Here is a 6018-nt window from a genome sequence, read left to right as displayed (position 1 = left end):
AAAGGAAAGGAAAGGAAAAAGGAAAGGAAAGGAAAGGAAAGGATGATCAGAATTGGAGAAATACAAATGTAATCTACATTAGGTTACTTTTCAACAGAAATACTGGTGAAGACTGAAGGTTCTGATGACATATACACATGTGAGGAAAAACAGATCCTCTCACACATAGCTTCTGAAATTATAAATGTTTGTGCATAGACATATTTTCAAGTCCCTTGAGAACTTAAGTTGGGTAGAATTGCCTACAGTAACTGTTTTGTTATATTTTGAAAATAAGTATTATAATGGCTGAGCTATGGGTGCCGAGCCTGAGAAAAGTTTCTTAACTATCAGAAATATAGGCTCAGCGCCTGTAGCACAGTGGTTATGCCATCAGCCACATACACTGAAGCCTGGCCCAGGCCAGTTAAACAACAATGACAACTCCAACAACAGAAACATAGCCGGGTTTTGTGGCAGGCGCCTGTGGTCCCATCTACTTGGGAGGCTGAGGAAACAGAATTGCTTAAGCCCAAGAGTTTGAGGTTGCTGCGAGCTGTGATGCTACTCTACTCAGGGTGGCAGCTTGAGACTCTGTGTCAAAAAAAAAAAAAAAAGAAAGAAAAGAAATATAATATACAGGATGTCCATAGTTGTCTATTTTTAAAGTTACACATGAACTTTATGGATACTTTGTATATGAATTTTAAATGCCATAATTTTATTAGAAACTACAATTATCTAGTTAACACTGGTAGTTAATAAGGACTGGTATTTCATCATCAACTCTATCAATTTGTGAAGGAATTTCTATTTAGACATGGAATTCTGTTTCTAACCTTCTCAAACACAAGCCAATTTTTCATTATTTTTTCTTGGAAGAAAATCTTTTTTGTTCTACACACTTTTTCATTTTAATAAGTTAATTTTTTTATCTTCCAAAATGTAGTAATGAAATTTCTACAATTTAACATATCTTCACTTTCTAGCAACGTTCATTCAGTACTGAAAACTAAAATGTAATTATACAATTGTCTGATTAAACTTGATAGTTTTATTAAAATATTCTATGTTTGTATTATTTTTATTTGCTGTATCTATTAATGAATGCATTAAGACTTTCATTCAGACGCTTAAATTTTTAATTTCTGAAATTTCTCATTGTTTCCTTTGCATGAATGAAATATCCTAATTGTGCCAAGGTAAATTAAGTTTTTCTTTTGTTTGTTAGTATTCATATTTATTGAGCACTTATTATGTTCCAAGCACTATTTTTGCAATTTTCATGAAAAAATTCACTTTATCTTATTATCCCCAAGATTGGCACTATTTTAGCCATCTTTTTAAGCTTTTGAGACAGTCTCACTTTGTTGTCTCAGGCTAGAGTGCCATGGCATCAGCCTAGATCACAGCAACCTCAAACTCCTGGGTTTAAACCAGTGATTCTCAGCCTTCCTAATGCCACGACCCTTTAATACAGTTCTTCATGTTGTGGTGAACTCCAACCATAAAATTATTTTTGTTGCTACTTCGTAACTGTAATTTTGCTACTGTTATGAATCATAATATAAATACCTGATATGCAGGATGGTCTTAGGTGACCCCTGTGAAAGTGTTGTTCAACCCCCAAAGGGGTCGTGACCCACAGGTTGAGAACTGCTGGTAAACGATCCTCCTTCCGCTTCAGCCTCCCAAGTAGCTGGGACTACATGCACCAGCCATAACACCCAGCTAACTTTTCTATTTTTAGTAGAGACAGGGTCTTGCTTTTGCTCTTGCTCAGGCTGGTCACAGACTCCTGTGCTCAAGGGATCCTATGCCTCAGCCTCCTAGAGTGCTAGGACTACAGGCATAAGCCACCACACCCAGCCTTTATTTCTGCTATCTTCACAAACTGCTCTCCTATATAAAAATCTTTGTTTTGCTCATTTACGTGCCTCTCTTTCATAGTGTTAATCTTCCTCAAATGTTGGTGTCTATTTTATTGAATGCTTATTTTTTATGAAGTTGCCCGTAAGATTCTGTTAATATTTTATGTTTGACTATTTGTGGAAAACAGCCTTATAGAGGTTGATTCCAATAGTTGGTTGGTAACAGACTAAGATGCTAGGAGGTTGTAACAGCTATTCTCTTGGGCAAAGGGGTTCTCCCCCATCCTACTGGCTATCACCAGCCAACTGAAGGCATTGGATTATCTCTTCAAATACAAGTATTCCCACTTAGTGGGAGACATTGCTAATTGCTTATCACATGGCCCATGAGCAGGAACTGGGTTTACTCAACTGGCTGCTTCTACAGCAGTACATCTTCTCCTAACTATTCCCTGGGTCAGTCTCATCAGGTTCCCTCTCTGTTCATTACTGAATTTGGTACACCCCTAGATCTATTTTATCATTTAGTAGTTTTGAGATCATGGGTAAACTATTTCATTTCTCAGCATCTTGATCTTCTCATGTATAAAATGAGAATTATAGTATCCAACTCATAGTAACCTTGGTCCTAACTTTCATAATAAAATTAAAATATTTAGTACATAGTAAATAAATCTTCGATACATGTTTAGAAATGTACAGTTTGCTGTATTTTTACAGAAACGTGTGTATCTGTTTTTTTAAACAGGATGCTTAAATATTTTTAAAGAACATAAATATAGGATTTCAAGATAGTTCTGTAAGCTAGTATTTGAAGTAATTGTAAAATAATTATAGATATGCAACATAATATAAATAAAACAAGAAATGCAGACTGTTACCAAAAGAAGGATAGCTTCTTGAATCTGGAGGGCAAAGACAGTCTTTCTTCTGCTTACTGGTGAAAGGACGCTATTGCCACACAGGGCTTGTAGGAGCTTGCCTACTCGAGAAAAATGTGTCAACTTATGTGTGTCCTTAGATCTAAAATGAGTCCGTGGTTGACAGCATTTAGTTAGATCTTGTGTTTTTTCTTTATTCTTTCTTTCTTTTTTTTAAACCTTTTATTCTTATCTAGGTCCTTCGATTGAGAAATTTAATCTATTTGTATTTAGAAGACAGACATTGTTTTGAATTTTATTGTTTTCCATGTGTTATGAGCATTTTTGTCTCTCATTTCTTGTTTCTTTCTTTCTTTCTTTTTTTTTTTTAAGACAGAGTCTCACTCTGTTGCCCTGGGATTGAGTGCCGCAGCATCAATGTAGCTCATAGCAACATCAAACTCTGGAGCTCAAGCTATCCTCCTGCCTCAGCTTCCTGAGTAGCTGGGACTATAGAAACCCATCACAATGCCTGGCTAATTTTTCCATTTTTAGTAGAGACAGAGTCTGACTCTCAGAGTCAGGCAGGTTTGGAACTCCTTAACTCAAGCAATCTGCTCATCTCGGCCTCCCAGAGTGCTAGGATTATAGGTGTGAGCCACCTAATTTCCTCTATTACTACCTTCATTTGTGTTCAGTTGATGTTTTTTGTAGTGACACAGTTTGATTGCTCTTATTTCCTTTTATGTATGTTCTATAGCTATTTTGTTATTGCCATGGAGGGTATATATATGGCATACTAAAATTATGGCATTTAAAAAAAATTTTTTTTTTTTGAGACAGAGTCTCACTCTGTCGCCCTGGGTAGCATGCCATGATGTCACCATAGCTCATAACAATCTCAAACTCTTGGGCTCAAGGGATCCTCTTTCCTCAGCCTTCCCAGTAGCTGGGACTGTAAGTGTCCACTATTATGCTTGGCTAGATTTTCTATTTTTCGTAGAGACAGGATCTCCCTCTTTCTTAGGCAGGTCGGTCTTGAACTCCTAAGCTCAAGCAATCCACCAAACTCAGTCTCCCAGAGTGCCAGGATTACAGGGGTGAACCACCATATCTGGAGAACTTGCACATAAAATCTGTACCTATGTAGCTCTGCTCTTCCAACTCAAAAATTATATCATTACATATTGTGTATCCTTTAACACAGATTATATATATATATATATATATATATATTTTAAGAGACAGGGTCTTCCTATGTTATCCAGGTTGGACCTGAACCCCCTGGGTCAAGTGATCCTCCTGACATAGTCCCCCACATAGCTGTGAGTACAACAGATCTTTGTCTAACAGATCTAATGCATATGTGTTTCTACAGGGGCCTGTAGATTTGTTTTTATTCCTTTGAGTGGCCCATGTTTCCCTGTTTCCTGTATTCCTGTGCCATTGTATTGAAAATTTGGCATCTGAAGACTTGCCACCAGGAGTAGCTCAGAGCTGGTGAATAATAGATCTTCAGGTCTCCAGTAAAAACTGGCCTCCAATAAAACTACATTGCAAAAAATGGGAAAGAAGCAGAATGGAAAGAGTAAAAAGGTTGAAGAGGCAGAGCCTGAAGAATTTGTGGTAGAGAAAGTTCTAGATCGAATAGTAAATGGGAAGGTGGAGTATTTCCTGAAGTGGAAGGGATTTATAGATGCTGATAATACTTGGAAACTTGAAGAAAATTTAGATTGTCCCAAGTTAATTGAAGCATTTCTTAATTCTCAAAAAGCTGGTAAAGAAAAAGATGGTACAAAAAGAAACTCTTTATCTGAGAGTGAATCAGATAATAGCAAATCAAAGAAGAAAGGAGATGCTGCTGACAAACCAAGAGGCTTTGCCAGGGGTCTTGACCCTGAAAGAATAATTGGTGCCACAGACAACAGTAGAGAATTAATGTTTCTTATGAAATGGAAAGATTCAGATGAGGCAGATTTGGTGCTGGCAAAAGAGGCAAATATGAAGTGTCCTCAGATTGTTACTGCTTTTTATGAAGATAGACTAACTTGGCATTCTTGTCCAGAAGATGAAGCTTAATAACTATTTGCATTACTTTATATATTTATATATACATAAAATCTGGGTCTTGGTTTTTGATTGATGAATGTGAAAAAATAACTACATTCTATTAAATCAAGTTTGATACGTTCATTTTGAAAGAAGTACTGAGGGAGTTGGAAGGGGGGCTGCATCAATAGCACTGGTTACTTTTTTTTTTTTTTTTTGTCCACTGAGGCATTTTATTTTTCAGTATGGATTACATCCCTAGAAAAAGAATCCCAGGATTTTCCCTCCTGTGTGTTTTCTTCTTGCTTCTTCGTGGTCCATGATGCCAGCTGAAGTTGTCAGTACAATGAAACCAAACTGGCGGGATGGGAGCAGATTATTCTGCCATTTTTCTAAATCTTTGAGTTGCACATCAAACCTTGGGCTGATCACTCTGCACTTGTTTAACCTGCCTGTGAGATTCACAACAATTTTCCCAGCTCTGTGATCATCGATGATTTCAAATTCGCCAATGTAACCATGCTTCATCATCACAGTTAGAAACCGGACAATGACTTTGGAGCAAGGCCTTATAAGAACCTGGCGTTTGCCTCTCTTTTCAGCATTGTTGATGCTCTTAAGAGCATCAGCCAGGACATTTATGCGCACCATTGTGGTGGCACAGAAAGATGGGGGAAAAAGCAGCACTGGTTACTTTGAACAAATAAAAGCTTTCTCAAGTTGCTTCCTTTATCAGAAAAAAAACCATTTGATACCATGGTATATTAGTTCCTCTGCATTAGAAAACAGCTTTTCTAAATGCTGAGGGAAATGTCCATAGCCATTATTCAGTAAGAACTTGTGTTTAACTCTTTGCCTAAGGACCATTCTGTTGTTTTTTTTTTTTAATTTGCTTCTGTATGTGTATATGTAACAGGCATATGTAAATGATTTTCTTTGTTTTTAAACAATCACTAAAACAAAAATCACAGACAAGCCCAGGTGTCTGCAATACCATCATTCTGAGCAATTAAGAAATGAAAATTTTCCTGAAGCCATGTTTCAAATTAAATAGTTGATTCTTAACTCGACAATTTAAATGGATAATTTAAAGGCAGCCACGTCAGAATCTGTATGTATAGTCATATAAATGCAAAATTGTGTTTACAAAATTTCTTTTTTTCTTTTTTTTTTTTTTTGAGACAGAGCCTCAAGCTGAGCCCCTGGGTAGAGAGCTATGGCTTCACTGCTCAAAGCAACCTGCAATTCCTGGGCTCAAG

The 6018-nt window shown here is 36.8% G+C and overlaps 1 protein-coding gene and 2 pseudogenes across 5 annotated transcripts in view; 1 reads left to right on the top strand and 2 right to left on the bottom strand.

The window, feature by feature from the left end:
* PTPN4 (protein tyrosine phosphatase, non-receptor type 4) overlaps positions 1 to 6018 on the bottom strand; it is a 251583-nt gene that overhangs the window by 106450 nt on the left and 139115 nt on the right. The window lies entirely within an intron of this gene.
* On the top strand, positions 4250 to 4836 carry LOC100948207 (annotated as a pseudogene).
* On the bottom strand, positions 4961 to 5435 carry LOC100947890 (annotated as a pseudogene). The gene has a single exon (XR_001161406.1). The product of XR_001161406.1 is annotated as a 40S ribosomal protein S15a pseudogene (transcript).

The sequence above is a fragment of the Otolemur garnettii genome, unplaced genomic scaffold (assembly GCF_000181295.1).
Source record: "Otolemur garnettii isolate 467f Iridium unplaced genomic scaffold, OtoGar3 scaffold00059, whole genome shotgun sequence".
NCBI lineage: Eukaryota > Metazoa > Chordata > Mammalia > Primates > Galagidae > Otolemur > Otolemur garnettii.
This window is presented reverse-complemented; position numbering and strand designations above follow the sequence as displayed.